We start from the raw sequence: 6,000 nt of genomic DNA, 5'->3' as shown, positions 1-6,000 counted from the left end.
ACCATCCCTAAGGGCTGGTGGATGATCTGTTGCCTGCATGGCCACGAAGAACTGCTAGCAGGTAGGGAAATTGTCATGGGGGACCTTCCCCATGATGGTGGCAGGGAAGAAGGAGTGAAACAAAAAAAGATTCTTTTTCTTTCTTGTTTTTGGAGAGTCTATGGAAGTGATAGATTTTTGGAGCTCCTGAAGAACTATTTGTGAGTCAGGGAGATGTTTTTGAGGAAGGCACTTGCATAAAGGCTGACTGCCTTGTATGGGGTGAAACAATACAAGTAGTGTGGTGAGGCAGAAGCTCTGGTCAGATGTCCATTTACTACTTCACTTTTAGTCTTAGCTTAAAAGCTTGGGAGAAATTTTACTACTGGCTTCTATACAGCCAGAATTTGTCCTTTTGTTTTACTTATAACTATGGAATTGTCCTAAATAGTTTTGTTCTGACATAGTATAAAAATTTATGGTGATCAGCATCACTGTTTGTAACATACTGGGTGTCAGTGGATTGCAGTGTAATTCATTATAGGCATACATAGGTAATACTGCCTAAAATACATTGTGAGGCAGGCGGTAATGTGTGTCAGTGGAGTTGTTTCGGGTTTCTTTTAGTCATTTTAACTAACTTTGTGGTCAGACAGCTGCTACTTATAACTTCACAGTTAGGTCTGATTTGAGTCCAAGAAATTCAATGTAGTGGATGAAAGAACAATTTTGAGAAGATTATGATTGCTGAGATGAGATTTGAAGGCTCAAAGGGAGAACAGCTTCCCAGTGGCTCTGTTTTTTGATGTGAAGTACATTGTCTACAGTCTTATCCTAGTTATTTATTCTACCTTATTCATGTAATTACAGGGATAAAAACAGGACCTTTTAAAAATGGTTTTGTTTCTATAGCACCTGAGGGCTTCAAATGAAATATATCTTGCACTCCATCTGGAAAAATGACCTCTTGCAAATTCTGTCCAGGCAAATTCTATATTTGAATAGATGAATGTTTGGCCTGGATGATCATCTTTGGTGACTCAGTGCATATGCCAATATGTTGCTATTGACAAAAATGGAAATTCTGGCTAGAATATTTCTTCCAGGGATTCTGTTAGGACTTGGCCTCATAAGCTCAAATTATATTTACCATTCTTGTGGCAGTATTCCAACATGGGTTCTAGGTGGGAATCAAAACTTCCATGAAAGATGTCAGGTATTGTATACTTTATTCCAGAAATTCCCAGTTCCACTGCTGTCTGAAAGTAGAGGGTGATGCTCTCTGAGATGCTCAGGTCAGTGAAGTAGTGAGTGAATAGAACTGTTTTATAAGTCATGTTGGTCTTGTGGGCAGGTGTACTGGCTGCAAAACATAAAGGAAAAGACAGACACGTTTCTCAGTAATAGTATGTTTCCATGAAACTGACATTAATAGTGTTTCCATTGCTTTAATGAAGTAAATGGAGCTCACAAATGCTGTGGTTTTCTGCTTTTGTATGTTTGTCTCTTTAGAATGATGCATTATGCAAGTTACAGTGTAGGGTTTGGATGCTTTCCTTTACATCCTTCCACAAGTGGGAGATTTATCCAATATTCTTGAAATTACTGTGAGTTGCTCACTTATTTTCTTTCTAGTTTCTCAGAACCCCCTCCTCCCAGTCTTCCTTAGCTTGAGAACCACCCTTTTACAATGAAGAAAACCCTTTTTAACTACACCAAAGCCACAAGAGAAAACAAAATGCTACATATATGAAATCAAGTGTGAAAGCAAGACAATCTTACCTGCCTATCCCCTTAGCCTGTTGAAGGCATGATGTGCTGTTTATCTGTAGAGCACCTTGCCCATCTGTGGGAAGTGGTCAGGTCAAATAAATAGTAGTCCAGATTCTTGAGTTTTTTACTCTGGCAGTAAATGAAATGAGAATTTCCTCATGTTAAAAGCTAAATGAGTATTTCAGAGCAATAATAAGGTGATGGAAAATACCCAAATATGCTAGTACTGAAGAGCTGTAGAAGATCAGTGCCAAAGCCTGGATCAAACTGAACACCCACAACCACAGCTGACACCAGAGGTGGGTGTGGAGCTCAGGGAGAAGCCAAAAATGAACTGGGATTTTTACCTCCACCAAAAGAACTGTAGTTTGCCCATGTGGAAATCACACAGGAAGCAATGAAACCTCTATTAGCTTTTAAAAAAATATTTTTGCAAAGTTTGTTGTTTTCCTCATGTGTAGGGGATAGTCTGCAGAAAGCAAGATGATTTCCCAGTCACACCAGGAATGTATTGGTGGAATGGTATCTCTGACCTTTCTCAGCTGATGTAGGATGACTGGCAAAGTAGGAAAACCTGGAAAAAATTATGTCAAATCCTTTGTTAATGCTGTCCATTGTCCCACGTATCTTCCTTTTTGAGTTGGCTGCATCTTCCCTTCTTCTGATGCAGCTTCATTCTAGAAATGAAGACAAATGAGGCAGCCATGACACACAGAAAACACATCACATATTTCATAGATTAATACTTTAGAAGAGAGATGTGAGACTTTTGCCTAGGTTTTTTACAATATTCAGTTTTCATCTAGACCCAGGTGAAGTATGGCTCTGTACTAGAGGAAGCTGTCTTGCCTCTGAAAATCTGCTGGAAAGTGAAAGAGAAGAGACATATAAGGCAGGAGTGTACTCTGATGATTGTCATGATCTGATATAGCAAGAAGAATTGGTATTTGTCCCCATTAACTTGTGCAGGTGCTCAACTGCATTTTATGTGTGTCCTTACACTTAAATCAATGTTCTGTCTCCTGTATGAAGAAAGGAGCTTCCGCTCTGCTGTTAGGCATTCTAGATGTTTTGTATTAATTACCAAGGAAGGTGAGGTGAAAGGGGAAAATTTAAAAGCATGAGAGAAAAATCTGTGTGAAAACAGGAAAGTATAGGAGAAAAAGGGAGAGAAAAGTCTTACTTTTATCTTTGTTGATCTGGATGTCAAAAGTCAAGCAAGTGAATAGAACAGTAGGGGAGAAAACAATAGATTGTCTCTCATATTTTATAAAAGTATAAAAGCTGAAGAAGCTATTAAAAGGAACGGAGATGAGGTCATAAACCTTTCAGGCTCAGGTTTATAAGCCTGAAAGCAAACCACTGTGAGATTCAAATGCCTAACAATCTTGAAAAGGAGGTGTTTTAGGGGTCTCTCCGAGCTGCCCTGGGTTATCCAGCATCTGGTGAGAATGGTGTTAAGTGTTGCAGGAGAAGAGGGGAAGCCACAGCTGCATGCCCTGGGCACAAGGACTGTCAAGCACCTGTCAGTGAAGGAAGTGAGATGGGGCCCTGCCTCCCTGAATTATGGTTTTCTCCCAAGGCACTGTAACAGGAACATGTGCACTGTCATCCACACAGGCTCCTATTATATGGAAAAAGGCAAGTGCTACTGGAGGGAAGTTCATTATGCAGATTGCTTGTATGTGAAATTTCCTTTCACAAAGATATTCTTTTGTTTTGCTTAGGCATAGACTGTGGTAAATGAAATCCCTTTTGCTACATGTAAATTATTTTCTGAGTAATGCCATTATTTTCTTTTTCTGTGTGTGTGTTTATGTGGTGCTACATAGATTTTGGAAAAAAATATTAGCCTATCTAGCCTTAGCTTGCCTGAGTTATAACGTTTTAGTTCAGTGTAGTGGTGCAATAGGTATCCACTTCTCCTACACACAGACTAGTTAAAAATCTCTTCTTCCTTGTCATGCAAATACAACTATCCTAAGAGCTGTTCGCATAGGGCGAGCTGGTTAGGGGGGAGTAATCAAACAAAGCCTTGTGTACCTAATCTGCAGCTCGTTTTGGATTCCTGGTCCATCAAGCTTCTCTCAGTATCCTCGAAGCCCCTTTTCAAGGGGCTGCTGTAACACAAAGGCCTTGTGTACACAAGAAAAGTGTCGTGATTAAATCACTTAAGTTTAGAGATCAGTTTAAACAAGGCATTGCCTGCTTTAGACATTCTTTCTTCAATTTAAGAGCACCTCATGGTAATGTTTCCAAGTTAAATCAACAGAAAACATTCTTAAGGAAAAGAACTCCAGCAAACCTGGTGTGTAAACAGCATTAATTAGTCTAATCAGTTGCTAAAACAGTGTTCTCAGATACAATTGAAGGCTCTTCTATGAAGTTTCTTCTCCTTAATGCTTTATTAAAAACACAGTAGGAAATTATGGATTAAGATAGGTTTGTTAGCTTTACCTTGATAGAACAAGCAAGGATAGATCTGGCATGAAGGAAGAGGTTGCCAGCCCACCTCCCCCTTACCTGTCAGTGGTGCCAAGTGCTGAATCCCTCTTTGTGCATTTATGTACTGAGGGGCTCTGGAGAGGATGGTGGGAAGACAAAGCATCTTAAATGTTAATGGGAATGATAATAAACTGGTTGCCACTTGATGGCTTTAGATGAGAGAAGTAGTAGTACATAATCAAATGTTCTTTTAATTTCCATAGTTTGGAAATTTATTATTTTTCCCTAATGTGAAGCACTAGGTCATTATAGTGAAATCACAGAGGCATCATACATGGCTTATTTTCTGAGGGGGAAGATTTTTCTGAAGTAGAATCTGTGAAGAAATATGTTTATTTTTGTCTAACCAGCGGAATTTAAAGGTGTCTCTTACCAAGTATGCATTTTTAAATGTCTAATTTACCACAAGCATTTAGTTTTATGAGTTTTTTTGATTTTAGAACATATGAGCAATAAAACACATATTGAAAATCCATTGGTATGATTTGTGAGATCCCATTCTTAGCTGAGCTTTGTAGTATTTGGTTATATACCTGGTTACCATTTAGGACATACAGAGGGTTTTTTTTCAGGATAAGCCAAGAGAAAAGACTGACTGAATGCTACGATTGAGGTGACCTGATTTGGCAGAGTAGAGAATAAGATAACATAGATAGTGATTCCACTGAAATTTAAATTAGTTTGGTTTTGGATTGAATTAAATGCTTTATAAAGAGTGCATCTCAGAATTGAGATATTTTGAAAGCATGCTGACTAAACACTGATCTGAGCTTCTGTTTAGGTGTCTGATTTCTATCAGCAGCGCTTCCATGTGTGGAATGAGAGGAAATCTGAATAAGACAGAGTGTGTGAAATGTTAACGAGGCTGAATTAGTTATACCAACTCAAAGAAAGATTGGAGAAAGCAGCTGAAATATTTAAATATTGAAGAAACTCATTATAAAAACTCTTAAGTATATACTTTAAGTTAAAACTGTTATTCTGTAGGTATGAGAAAGAAGTCTACTTCCTTTGATTACATGGGTGCTTTCAATAAGCCCCTTAATTTTTACAGCGAAGACTTTTGTTTGTCAAACACTTTCTGATCCAGTTTAGCTGACAAAAGTTTTTGCTGTGAATAAGGGCCTGGTGAGATAAGATGTTTAAAAAGTCTCTGTTCCTAACCACTTTAAGTGAAGCTCATAGTTGTATGTTTGCTAAGCCTGTGCTTGTGTTGTTCTCCCACTTGCTCTGCAGTTGTAGTCAAATTATCTGAGCAGCTAAGGTGGGTATGGAGAGTGCTTTTAAATTGAAGTGGTAGGCGTGGTCGGGTCCCTCTGACTTTCTAAACGTGTTATCGATGAAGATAAGCAGATTTTTGTCTTGTGGGCACTTAGCTAAAGTCAATAAATAAAGCTTCTGTTGACATCCTTGGCCAGTTCCATTGGATGCTCTTGTAACTAAATATTTGCAGGAACACAGTTTATCTCAGTACTTTAGTTGGATGTGCAGTGTTAGGTTCGAAGAGAGATTACACATCTCTCTCTGCATTGTGTTTCTCAAATCAAGCTTGAAGCCATCTTTGTTTCAGAACCACTGATTAACAGCTTATGGAATAAATTTCTGCAGTTAGTGGGAATGTAAAGTAGATATTTACATGACCAAATTTTTCATTTGAGCTTTGTAGGTGTAAAATTTGTGCTTTATAGCTGTACATAGAGCTAATCTAGGTGCATATTTAGAGGATAAAAATAAAATCAGTTT

At 38.3% G+C, this 6,000-nt stretch overlaps 1 protein-coding gene across 1 annotated transcript in view; it reads left to right on the top strand.

Annotated features, from left to right (window-relative positions):
* TLL1 (tolloid like 1) overlaps positions 1 to 6,000 on the top strand; it is a 125,561-nt gene that overhangs the window by 22,865 nt on the left and 96,696 nt on the right.

The sequence above is a fragment of the Geospiza fortis genome, unplaced genomic scaffold (assembly GCF_000277835.1).
Source record: "Geospiza fortis unplaced genomic scaffold, GeoFor_1.0 scaffold40, whole genome shotgun sequence".
Taxonomy (NCBI): Eukaryota; Metazoa; Chordata; class Aves; order Passeriformes; family Thraupidae; genus Geospiza; species Geospiza fortis.
Note: the sequence above shows the minus strand (reverse complement) of the source record. Positions and strands in the feature narration are given on the sequence as shown.